The sequence below is a fragment of the Carcharhinus amblyrhynchos genome, unplaced genomic scaffold (genome assembly GCF_965287045.1).
Source record: "Carcharhinus amblyrhynchos unplaced genomic scaffold, sCarAmb.v2.hapA scaffold_38, whole genome shotgun sequence".
Lineage (NCBI taxonomy): Eukaryota > Metazoa > Chordata > Chondrichthyes > Carcharhiniformes > Carcharhinidae > Carcharhinus > Carcharhinus amblyrhynchos.
In genome coordinates this window covers 5,881,310-5,894,234 of record NW_027649779.1, presented here as the reverse complement: position 1 = coordinate 5,894,234, position 12,925 = coordinate 5,881,310, and the positions used below count along the sequence as shown (strand labels likewise).

The following is a 12,925-nucleotide window of genomic DNA, read 5'->3' as shown; positions in this document are numbered from 1 at the left end:
CATGGAAACAGTGAAATCAATTTTCTTCAAATATCTCCTCAAACCTGCTGCACTAACCTTGCGATTAAAGTGATACAACACCACCTTCTGCTGGCGGACCAAAGTGACTGCAGGAGCTCGGACTTCTGAGTCTGCGAACCGGTTACTGAAATATGAATATTGAACGATGTTGTCCGAGATTGGAGTTTGTAGAAGGATCTCGGCTGGCGAATTCGCCCTTTTTATAACCAGGCACCTCAGATAAATCGTGTTCTTTATTTCCCATTGGGAGATAATGTCTGGAGATTGAAGTTGGGATTATTTGAAACTTCAAATTGTACATTCGATGCAGTTACCAGACGTTAGTCAAATTCAGAATCTTACTGGGTAAACATTGCTGCCCTCTGCAATTCGTTTGTCAGACATTTTCACGGTTTAGTCTTAAAAAAGGCACAAAGAATCAGACATTTACAGACACACACACACACACACACACACACACACACACACACACACACACACACACACAGGTATTGGCGCCTACAGAGAAACAGGGGGGCATGCACAGAGTCAGGGACACATATAGATGTAGGGGCACACGAGATTGAGATACACCAAGATTCAGGCGCAGACATATAGAGATCCTGGTAACTCGAAAGATACAAGGCCACACACAGAATCAGAGGCATATACAATGTCTCAGCTTGTGCACTACCAAACTCTCTCTCGTAGTTCCAGACTTTTCAATGAGTTGAAGCAGGCAACTGTTTACCCGTGAATGCTGATGGTGAGAAAATAGTAAAATTCCGTCCCTGGGTGGTCTCAAACCACCAACCTATTGGTTAATAGCCGAACGCGCTGACCAGTTGCGCTACAGAGACCGAAACAACAGAGGTTAAATATATTCTAAACTAGTGCGTCAATGACCACAATTCAATTTCTGAAAACCTGTTCCAGAACTGCAGCATGACCGCACTGTTTACAATTCTGTGCAAGTCTGTTTAGTTCCGTTGATCCTGCAGCACTGCTGTAGTGTGTTTCTCCGATGAACGGGCAGGTAAAATGAATCCATGTCTCTTATCACAGGCAGGAATTCAGCGGGAGGGAAGGGAACTAACCACCAGGAGCCCAAAGATCCAATACTTTCCACTCAATCATCACTAACACCATTCACAACTGCACCTCCTTCCGAATATTGTGACCCATTTCCCTCAGGATTTAGCTCCAAGACTTAATATTTCGCTTGTTTTCCCCCAATTTTGACAGGAGATTCGCTTCAATATACAGAGTGAACGGAGAAAGAAGAAGCTTTGCATTGGCCGGAAATCGAACCCGGGCCTCCCGCGTGGCGGGCGAGAATTCTACCACTGAACCACCAATGTTGCTCTGGTTAGTCCGACCCCCACATGCTCTCTCTTCCTTCACACTCAGCAGCATTGTCATTTCCTCACTTTGTCCTTTCGTTCCACGAATGCTCTCACTCAAATCTCACACGCAACATCGCGCAAGCCTCTTCCAGTCTCTTCGTAGGCGTGGGTTCGAATCCCACCGCTGCCAAAGTGGATTTGCGTTTTGGTCTCACAGCTCAGATTGAATGCAGTTTTGTGTCCTGTGTCGTTTTCGTGAAGAACAACGAACAGAAACAATACCAACTGAACAATTTGCTGGAGTAAAGCAGTGTGTGCAAGTGGCCCCTTTCGAGAGCACACACACAGTGAATTTCTGACTGCCGAGTTAAACACTCTGATGAAGGAGCAGCGCTCCAAAAGCTCGTAATTCAAATTGTTCTGTTTTACTTTAACCTGGTGTTGTGAGAATGCTTTCTGTACCCACGTCAATCCAACACTGGCGTCTCCACATCATGATATAAATAACAGGATTACAAACAGTGAGACTGTGTTGCCTGCCCAAGAATTAAGGTGATGGGCTTGATTTTTCTAACTGAAACTGAAATCGGATCGTGTACACATCCCATCATTCCCATTTCTACCCAGATATTTACAGAATTAATCTGGGTCTTGTGATAACCACCGTACTACAGAAACAGGGTGATGACCTCAGGGCAAGAACATCCGGTTTACTGGAGAAACAACTAGACTGGCTCCAGAAGCCCATCTTTTGCCCACAGTAATTGATATTACATTGTCTCTGCTGGTTCCTCCTGTCAAAATGAATAATGATGTTTCCCACTGCATTAAAGTTTTGAAAAAAAAAATATTCATGACGTTTAAAGCAAATCAGGTGAACACCTGAAAATGATGCATTAACGAATAGGCAGAAATCATTGCTCTCTTAGATATTTGGGAGACGGAAGCTTCCAGTCTACCAACCAGCCGAAATAGCTCAGTTGGGAGAGCATTAGACTGAAGCTCTAAAAGTCCCTGGTTCAATCCCGAGTTTCGATAGGATCCTCTTGCTGGTTTTCTGTGCTATCTGCTGAACAGTGCTGCATTTTATCTCGCACTGTTTCCAAACATCAATTAACACAAACTGCAACAGACTAAATACCCACCGCAATTTCCACCCTGCCACCCTGTTGTTGTATTTCCACCTTGTTGGATTTCGCTTTTTAAAAAACTCCCTCTATTTCTAAACATTCCCAATGTTAATGAAAGGTGATGGAGGTGAAGGATTATCTTTGTTTCCTTATGCACACATGCCATGTAACGTCCTGAATTTTTCCAACCTCATCACATTTCAGTGCAGATGTCAGGTCCGCTTTTACATGGCAGTGAAAATACATTTAGTTGACCTGCTGTTTCATCCAAAACAATGTATATTTGCATTACCTCTTTCGATTCCTCCAGAAGAAGGCCATTCGACCCATCGAGTCCGCACCCACAACAATCCCACCCACGCCCTATTCCCCGTAAACCCACATATTTACCCTTCTAATCCCTCTCGCACTAGGACCAATTTAGCATGGCCAATCAAACTAAAACACGCATCTTTGAATCGGAAAACGGAAACCCACGGAGGCACGGGGAGAACGTGCAATCTCTGCACAGACGGTGACCCGAGGACCTGAGTCCCTGGTGCTGTGAGACATCAGTGCTAATCACTGTGCTACCGTGCTGCCCTTTCTACTGCATTCAATGTTACTGCAGTTCACTCCATTCAAAGTTTTAGCATCAATCTGTGATAAACCATCCTGTAGTGATTCTGCCGAATAACATTAAATTATCACCGTTAATGGACCATCCAACGTTGGACACCATTGATTTAAAACTTTGCTGCTTTTCTGGGTGAACTCCAGCACTCCATTCCTCCCGCAATGTCACCGCTCAAACTGAGTCTTTCTCCTTCACACATTGTTAAACTCACAGTTACTGGTTTCTGAGTGAAAACTGCCTCCACTTCGCTGGAGGTGGGAGAGTTTACTATTTTATTTAATTAAAAGTTTTCTTGTCATTGAAGCAGAGATTTGCACCCAGATCTGCGAGATATTTATGTCGGTAGAAACAATAAAATTTCCCCCATTAACAGCCAGATTTTAACCCGTATCAGCATTTTGTATCATCAGCACTTTCAAGCCTATCGCTCTCTTATTTTCTTTTTGGTTCTTTACATGTGACTTTTCCAATTCAGACGCAAACAAGGAAATCTCCCTCATACTGACTCTGACAGTTGTTGACCTGAAGTAAAGCCGGATTGTTGCATAGCAATAAATCTACATTCTCTGACCAGGAATCGAACCTGGGCTGCGGCAGTAAAAACGTCAAATCCTAACTACTAGACCACCAGAGAAGCTGATGAAAGCCGTTTAAAATGTTCATTTATTCATGAATCACCTGCTTTTTATTGTATTTGGGATTTATTATTCACCAAATACAAGTTTATCCTTCACATTTTATCCTTCACAAAGACCTTGTCTTTGTCAAAACTGAGTATGTCATGTCTCTATTTAGATGAGAAAACACCACGCTGGTTAGTAATATACTGTGTACACTCTCTCAGTAATGACTGAACTGGACCCAGTCTGCATTCATATTAGTACAGGTGCTGTATCGATATCTGGTGCATTCGGCTCTGTCTCTGTATTACTGCACAAAACCCGTCCCTCATTTATATTACAACAGATCATATTAGTTGGATTGGCCATGCAAAATTGCCCGTTATTTTCCCTTAGAGTATATGGATCAGCCATGGAAAATGTGTGGAGCTAACGGGGATAGGGCAGAGGGGAGGACCTGGGTGGGATGCAGACTCTTTGGACCAGACGGCCTTTTTTTCTGAACTGTAGGAATTCTATGGTTCTATGTCTAATAAATATCATAGACATTTGTGTGTTTATTTATTTTAAATATTCTATTTTCTAATAACCCCTTTTGGAGAAATGATCTTTTTTAGCAATTGCCCTTCAGTTTTCCCAGTGATAACCTTTAGCCCATCTCTGCCTTCCCTGAATGCATGGAAACACCAAACAGTTCATGTGTTTCAACTGAAGAACATTTAATATGTAAGTATTTATTGACAACCATTCTGTTGTATGTTCTTGCATACAAAATGATTTCAGCCTCACTATTTTGTTCCCGCTATTGACTTATCCATCTTTAGAGATCTGCTGGAAAATGGAAAGGCTGACAATGTGTGACAGCAATATTCACAATGGTTTCAACTCTCTTCAGTTCAGCAACACATTGTTAATCGATGTTCCTCTTTTTTGCCAAAGTGCATGAACCAAAATGTTTGCCTTTATTCGGATTTTTTAGCATGAGTTAAAAGGACAGTAACCATGTAATTTGCAAGAAAAGATGAAGTCATCTTGTTTGTTCAGAGACTGTGATTCATGTCCCTCAGCACACGGTTTAATTGTTTCAATGGGGACATTAGAAGATTTATAAATAGGAATTTTCACTGTCTATGCAATATTGTTTAACTGGGAGTGGTCTCTAGTACAGCCAGCGATCATTGAATTTCTGAGCCATGTTCTGGATTATACCACTTGAGCTTCGTATCGTTTGGGTATTCTACGATAGCCAAAGGATTTACTACCCGATCCTTGCCGTAGTTGGTGTCACTGGTAAGTCATATTTCTCTGTGTTCATTGTCCTTGTCCATGTTACCCAGTTATTGATATCATTCTGTGTAACCTTTATGGTTTGTAGTTGTGAATGCACTGGAAACGTTTCCCCTTTCCACACAGCTTTCCTCACACTACCTGACATTCACTTTCAATCTTTCCACTTTACGGTCGTCGTTATGTAACATGATTTCCAGTATTATAAAGAACAAAGAACAACCCAGCACGGGAAACAGGCCCTTCGGCCCAACGAGCCCGTGCCGTCGCATCCTCCCAGACCTACCCTGCCCTGTGTGTGTGTGAGTGGAACCCGTAACTTAGCCAGATTCAGGGGAGAATAGTGTCAATTTGGTATACCAATCAGCCTAAGAGCACATCTTTGGGGTGTGGGAGGAAACCGGAGTGCCCGGAGGAAACCCACGCAACCACAGGGAGAATGTGCAAACTCCCACAGACACAGGCCCAAATCCATGTATCTGCACAGCGAGCAGTGATAGTCACTGAGCTGTTGCGGCGCCCGTCTACTGGTCCAGGATCAAGCACACACACCGACACGAAGTACTAGGCCACTCCCGGAACCTCCAAGAGCAGCCCACGCACGACCCACCGTGTGCATGCCCCTCGTTTGACAACAAGGTGGACCAACACCTGTGGAATAAAAAGACAAAAACGTTAACATGTAATTCTACATTTCCGTTGTCGTCCCGAGGCTCTGACCCTATTTGGTACCCTCTACTATAACCCTCCATCCTTGTTTCGCTCATGTGTCTATCGAAGTAAACCTTAAACAAGTCCAACGTGCCTGCCTCCACCACCCTACTCGGTAGCGCGTTCCATACCCCCACGACCCTCTGCGTCAAAAACCTTCCTCTCATATCCAAATTATACTTCTCCCCCCTCACCCTTAGATCTTGACCTCTCGTAATTGCCCCCAATCTAGGGAACAGCCTACCACTATTGACTCTATCCATTCCCTTCAGTATTTTATATACCTCTACCATGTCCCCCCTTAATCTCCGTCTTTCCAAGGAGAGGAGTCCCAGTTTCTCCAACCTTTCCTCGTAACTCAGTCCTTCCATGCCAGGTAACATCCTGGTAAACCTCCTCTGCACTCTCTCCAGAGTCTCCACGTCCTTCCGGTAGTAAGGTGACCAGAACTGGACGCAGTATTCCAAATGCGGTCTAACCAACGTTCTGTACAACTGAAGCATTAGACGGCAGCTCCTATACTCTATACCCCTTCCTATAAAGGGGTATTCCATAAGCTTTCCTCACAACCTTCTCTACTTGTGTCGCCACCTTCATAGACTTGTGAACCTGCACTCCCAGGTCCCTCTGTATTTCTATACTCCTAATCGGTCTACCTTTTATCACGTAGCTCCTCTCTGCATTATTCCTTCCAAAATGCATCACCTCGCATTTGTCAGGATTAAATTCCATCTGCCACCTATCTGCCCAATATACCAACCTATCTATATGCTGCTGTGTCACCTGACATTCCTCCTCAGTATCTGCCAATCCTGCCATCTTGGTGTCATCTGCAAACTTGCTGATCACACCATGTACACTCTCTACCAAGTCGTTTATATATACTACAAAGAGGAGAGGCCCCAGTACTGAGCCCTGCGGCACACCACTGGTGACTGGCCTCCAGCCCGATATGGTCACCTCGACAACTACACTCTGTCTCCTATTGCCCAGCCAGTTTTCAATCCACCTAGCTACCTGTCCTTGTATCCCATGTGACTTAACTTTTTCTACCAGCCTACCATGAGGGACTTTGTCAAGCGCCTTACTGAAATCCATATAGATGACATCAACAGCTCGCCCATCGTCAACCGTTTTTGTCACCTCCTCAAAGAATTCTACCAGATTCGTAAGGCAAGACCTCCCTCTAACAAAGCCATGTTGCGTATCCCTAATCAGATCGCAACGCTCCAAATGCTCATACATCCTACCCCTAAGAATTTTTTCCAATAATTTCCCTACCACCGATGTCAAACTCACTGGTCTATAATTACCAGGGTTATCCCTACTACCTTTTTTAAACAGCGGTACAACATTAACTACCCTCCAGTCTTCTGGGACCTCACCTGTGTCCAAAGAAGAGACAAAGATTTGCGTCAGAGGCCCAGCAATTTCATCTTTCACCTCCCTAAGCAGCCTGGGATAAATACCATCAGGCCCCGGAGCTTTATCCGTTTTTATGCTACCTAAAAGCCTTAGCACTTCCTCCCTCGTAATGGATATTTCCTGCCACTGATCTACAGCTCCCTCCAAGATACTACACGACACCGAACCCCTCTCCTTTGTGAATACCGACGCAAAGTATTCATTCAGGATCTCCCCCATTCCCTCCGACTCGATACATAACTCCCCTCCTTTGTCCCTAAGAGGACCAATTTTCCCTCTAACCACTCTCTTGCTCCTAATATAGGAGTAAAACGCTTTTGGATTTTCCTTAATGCTATCAACCAAAGCCATTTCATGCCCTCTCTTCGCCCTTCTAACTCCCCTTTTTTATTATCTCCCTCCTACTCTCTCTATATTCCTCCAGCGCACACTCCGTACCCAATTGTTTTGACCTAACATATGCCTCCCTCTTCTTCCTGACCAAGTCTTCGATACCTCCTGTAATCCACGGCTCTCTAATCCTACCTTCCCCATCCTTCCGCTTAACCGGCACATGCCTTTCCTGCAACATTTTCAGTTTGCCCTTCAAAGCCTCCCACTTGCCAACCGTGGACTTGCCAGCTAACAGTCTCTCCCAATCAGTGTCCTTCAGCTCCCTCCTAATCCAGCTATAGCTCGCCTTCCCCCAGTTCAGCACCCTCCCCTTCGGACAGCACTCATCCCTTTCCATTTTTATGCTAAAGTAGACGGACTTGTGGTCACTGTTAGCCACATGTTCGCCTACCTCAACCTCAACCACCTGCCCCGGCTCATTACCCAACACTAAATCCAGTATAGCCCCCTCCCTAGTCGGGCTAGTTACGTACTGCTCTAGGGACCCTTCCAACACACATTTTACAAACTCCTCTCCCTCCGTACCCCCAGCTCTAGGCCCCTTCCAATCCACTCCAGAAAGATTAAAGTCACCCACTACAACCACCTTATTCTTTCTGCACCTATCTGCACCTGCAAATACCTTCCTCCACTGACCTCGGGCTGTTGGGTGGCCTATAGTATACCCCTAGCATCGTAATCTCTCCCTTTTTATTCCTCAACTCCACCCACAGCGACTCAATCCCTAACTCCTTCATATTTCCTCCCTCTGCACTGCTGTGATGTTCTCCTTTACTAACAGTGCCACCCCTCCACCTCTCCTCAACCCTCCTCTGTCACACCTAAAACACTTATACCCTGGAACATTCAGCTGCCAGTCCTGACCTTCTCGTAACCACGTCTCCATTACTGCCACCACATCTAACTTCCTCACAAACATCAAGGCCCTAAGCTCATCCGTTTTTCCTGTCACACTCCTCGCATTGAAACAGACACAGTCTAACCCACCAGTGTCCCTCGGAACCTCCTTCTCCCTGATAATTTTCCTTTCACCCAACTCATTCCCGGCCTCAGTGTCTAATGAGCTATCAGTCACATCCCCACCCCCCCTCCCTATTAGTTTAAACCATTCCTAAACACCCCAGCTAACCTCCCTGCTAAGACACTTGTCCCTCTCCCATTCAAATTCTCCCCATCCCTCCTATACAGTTGCCCTTCTCTCATAAATACCTCCCAGTGGTCTACAAAAGTAAAGCCCTCTACCCTGTACCAATCCCTCAACCATGCATTCAGCTGCATGATCTCGTTATTCCGAGCCCTGCTGGTACTAGGCAGCAACCCAGAGAATGCCACCTATGATTCACAATCAATTCCAAATCAGCTGATTCAACATTTTCAACTGCACAGCCTTCAGCACAATCAAAGCAGAGTCATCCAGACCAGAAATATTTGCTCCAAACCTACTGGCACCATTTTCCCCCATATACAAATCTGAAGAAGGCAGCAAATTGGAGATTTTATTAATTGGTGAATGTGGCGTCTGGCTACATCATAGCGGGGCTGTTCTGCTGTGAACTTTGTCTGGAGCAGAATAAGTGAACTCAGTCTATTCTGAGGTGGATTTAATAAAAATGTTTCAGCTGTTCCCGAGGATCCTGAGAGATTGCTTCTCTTGTGCTCAGTCTAAAATACGAGTAAATTGTGTTTCTCTTCCTTACAGTGAATGTATTGACGATTCTTATCCTGTCACGAGGGAAGTGTGGTCTTTCCAAAAGTGTGATACGTTACCTCATTTCCATGTCAGCAGCGGATCTACTGGTCATTATTATCGATCTCATATTGAGGCAAATTCCCATTAAGTTTGAATTTGTAATCACTTACCACATTAAAATATGTAATATCCATGCTGTGCTGCTTTATGCAGTCACTGATTGCTCTGTCTGGTTCACTGCCTCTTTCACCTTTGATCGATTTGTGGCTATTACTTGTCAGAAGCTGAAAATAAAATACTGCACTGAGAAAACTGCAACAGTGGTTCTCGGAACGGTGAGTGTGCTATTCAGTGTAAAGAACATTTTCTGGTATTTCATGTGTGGTGATAGATATGCGATTCAGAATAATCCTCATTTTTGTAATGTTTATTTTGATGCCCTCTATTCTGCAGCATGGGGAGCGGTTGAAAATCTGCATTATATTTTAACACCGTTCATTCCTTTTTTGTTGATTCTGTTGCTGAATGTTTTCACCATTAGACACATTCTAGGGTCGACCAAATTCCGCAGGAGACTTCGGAGCCACAAGTGTATGGACACTTCAAAGGACCCAGAGACAGTGAAGAGAAGAAAATCCATTATCTTACTGTTTGCTCTATCAGGAAATTTTATCCTACTATGGTCAGTGTTACTTATCCACTCCTTTTGTCAACGATTATATAATGTAAACTTAATTCATTTCTATATTCCTGCAGTTGTGCAGGAATGAGGATTTATGCTCCAACTTCTGAGTTGCTGCACCAATACATACATTTACGCAGTGACCCAGACACAATTCAGAGAGGATCGAAAGAATGTGATCAGATCTCCATTTACTGCAATTGTGAAATTACTTACAGAATAAACATATTTTTCGTTAGAACAGGGTGATTATCTCGTGTTCTGCACGAAACAATATCTCAGTGAAACATACACAGTGTAGACATATTTTGTGTCACCATTTCTGATTAAAACGTGTATTGAAATTGTAAAAACAAATAAAAAAAATGAATTGAGTCCAGGAAAAATCCGGATTCAAATCAGCTAATACTAATTAACCAGTGTGGACATCATGTTGACCTCCAGTTTTGTACCGTTCTGTTAACTTGCGTGGATGTTTGCATTTCACTTCAACTGCAACACAACTCCCTCAATGAAATGAATATCAAAACTCAACCCCCGTGAACTCTCTTCACAATTCCACCCCACCTCACCACATCCCCATCCTCCCGCTCAGCTCGACCCTCAGCCCAAACAGTCCCGCGCCCTTTGCACAGTATTCATTATTGGATTTAGCAATGGTGAATTGAACAGATTGGACTAGAGATTCATGGATGAATGGATTATTTGGCAAAGGCGGTTGAAAATCTTCCCCAATAGTTGTAGACAAAGGTCATGGGTAGAGGAGGGCACTCATAATGTTGAAATGCAGCGTGAGCTCGTTGGGTCAAAGGGCCTGTTTCCCATGCTGTGTTGTTCTTTGCTCTTTGGTCAAAATGTTAACGCTAAACTTCCAAGGATTTCGGGTCGGTGCTAGACAGCAGCTTGAGACAGAATGTTGGAGTGGCAGTGATTGCATTTAGTAAAACTCAATGGCAGTATTTGACAATGCACTTGGTACAATTCAATTAAAAAACCTCAGCCGAATGCGCATTAAATTCCACTACCCTGGTGGATTTTGCAGCATGTGTGAGAGATCAAAGTTAGTTTGTGCCCCAAATGCACTGGAGTGTTGAAGTGAAATAAGCAAATACATATATTAAAGATGCACAGAACAGAATATAAGCAAGGTTGGTCTTTGTTTGTGAAGGGTCTGAAAAGTAAATAATTGTTGAAAAATTCAGACAAAAATAGATTTATCTTCAGTTATGAATAAATTTTTTGAATGAATTCTGAACAAGTATTTAAAATAATAAAATAGAACGTAATGGAATGATTAGCCAAAAACAGACATCTTTATTAGCAGGAATAACAAAGTAAGTATTCTATTCACAACCATTCCACGCCGTAAGTTACTGGAAAAGATGTAGACGTCTTTTTATTCACTTTTTCCTACCCTTAAAAAACACTCTGAAAACCTTTTTCACTGTAAACGTGATTATAGTGATACAATCTGGTTGTTTCATTGGGTTGGCTTCAAGGGTCGTCAATGAACTTCCAGACCCTCATTCAACTAAAGTTTTCCTCTGTGTCTGCCACAAAACCAGTGGGTCCATTCTGGTGATGGGACAGAAATTGGACCTTCGACTGAGAACTTCGATTTCATCTGGTTGAAGGGTGTAGTCCGACAAGTTGACAACGGACTTCCCTGTAGTGGTATTGTTTTCTACTGTGGTACCGGGGAGGCTTGGTTGCTGCTGGTGGTGATGCCGAGTTTGTCAGGTTTCCTCTTCTTGTTGTTCATGTAGGTGGTGTACTTCTGCTGTCTTTTCTGCTTGGTGGTCTCTACTTTCTGGTCTGCAGTGTCCTGAGCGCAAGTTCAGAATATTGCCTCTATCTTAGTTTCCACGTTGTGGCATCCGCTGTAGAGCTAGTGTGCAAGGTGGTTGAGGAGTGTGAGAGAGATGCAACGGCAACATCTCTTGGCACAATCTGTATAGTAGGTCGTGTTGACTGAGTTCGTGATCTGTATCCTTTCAGGACCTTGTTTGCTTTCTTGCATTTTGTAGGAATTTGATGTCTGTGTCGATGTAAATGATATAATTGAAGATCCCCTCCACTTTGAAGCGACGGTTTGTGCTGTTGGTGATATCCGTGAAGTAGAAATGCCGACATTGGACTGGAGTCACCACAGAAAGAAGTCTCACAACACCAAGTTAAAGTCCAACAGCTGTATTTGGTAACATGAACTTTTGGAGCACTGCTCCTTCATCAGGTGAATGGAGAGTTCACAAACAGGGCCTATATAGATCGACAGAATTGCAGGTAATCAAGTCTTTACAGTTACAGATAATGCGAATGGAGAGTGAGATAATCACAGGTTAAAGAGGTATGCATTGTCTCAAACCATGACAATTCGTAAAATTTTGCAAGCTCAGGCCAAATGTTGGGGTTTAAATGCAATGTGACATGAACCCAAGATCTGGGTTGAAACCGTCCTCACACATGTGGAACTTGGCTGTCGGTCTCTGCTCAGTGATTTGGTGTTGTCATGTGTCTTGAAAGCTGCCTTGGAGAACGCTGACCCAATGGTCAGAGGTTGATTGCCCCTGACTGCTGACCTGTTCTCTGACAGGGAGGGGACACTCCTGCCTGGTGATTGTCCTGCGGTATCTATTTATACAATGTCGTAGCGTCTGCATTGTTTCACCAATGTACCACACCTCGGGATATCCTTTCCTGCAGTTTATAAGGTAGACCGCATTGACAGAGTCACATGAGTATATATCGTGTGCCTGCTGGATAGTGTCCACATTTGTGATGGTGATATCCATGTCGATGATCCGGCACGTCCTACAGAGGTTGTTGTCTGGTGTCCAGATCGCTATTTTCCTGAAGGCTGGGTCGTTTGCTGCAACAATTGTCTGTTTGAGGTTGTGTGGTTGTCTGAAGGCACGTGGTAGGGGTACGGGGAGGCCTTGACCAGATGTTCATCTTCATCGATGACATGTTGAAGGCTCCGAAGAAGATCTCATAGCTTTTCTGGTCTGGGAAAGTACTGGATGAT

The 12,925-nt window shown here is 43.9% G+C and overlaps 1 protein-coding gene and 3 non-coding genes across 4 annotated transcripts in view; 1 reads left to right on the top strand and 3 right to left on the bottom strand.

Annotated features, from left to right (window-relative positions):
* Positions 1-12,925, bottom strand: part of LOC145362417 (uncharacterized) — a 1,142,232-nt gene that overhangs the window by 158,349 nt on the left and 970,958 nt on the right. The window lies entirely within an intron of this gene.
* Positions 787-860, bottom strand: trnan-auu (transfer RNA asparagine (anticodon AUU)). The gene has a single exon. It is a non-coding gene; the product is annotated as a tRNA-Asn (tRNA).
* On the bottom strand, positions 1,291-1,361 carry trnag-gcc (transfer RNA glycine (anticodon GCC)). Its single transcript has one exon. It is a non-coding gene; the product is annotated as a tRNA-Gly (tRNA).
* Positions 2,312-2,384, top strand: trnaf-gaa (transfer RNA phenylalanine (anticodon GAA)). Its single transcript has one exon. It is a non-coding gene; the product is annotated as a tRNA-Phe (tRNA).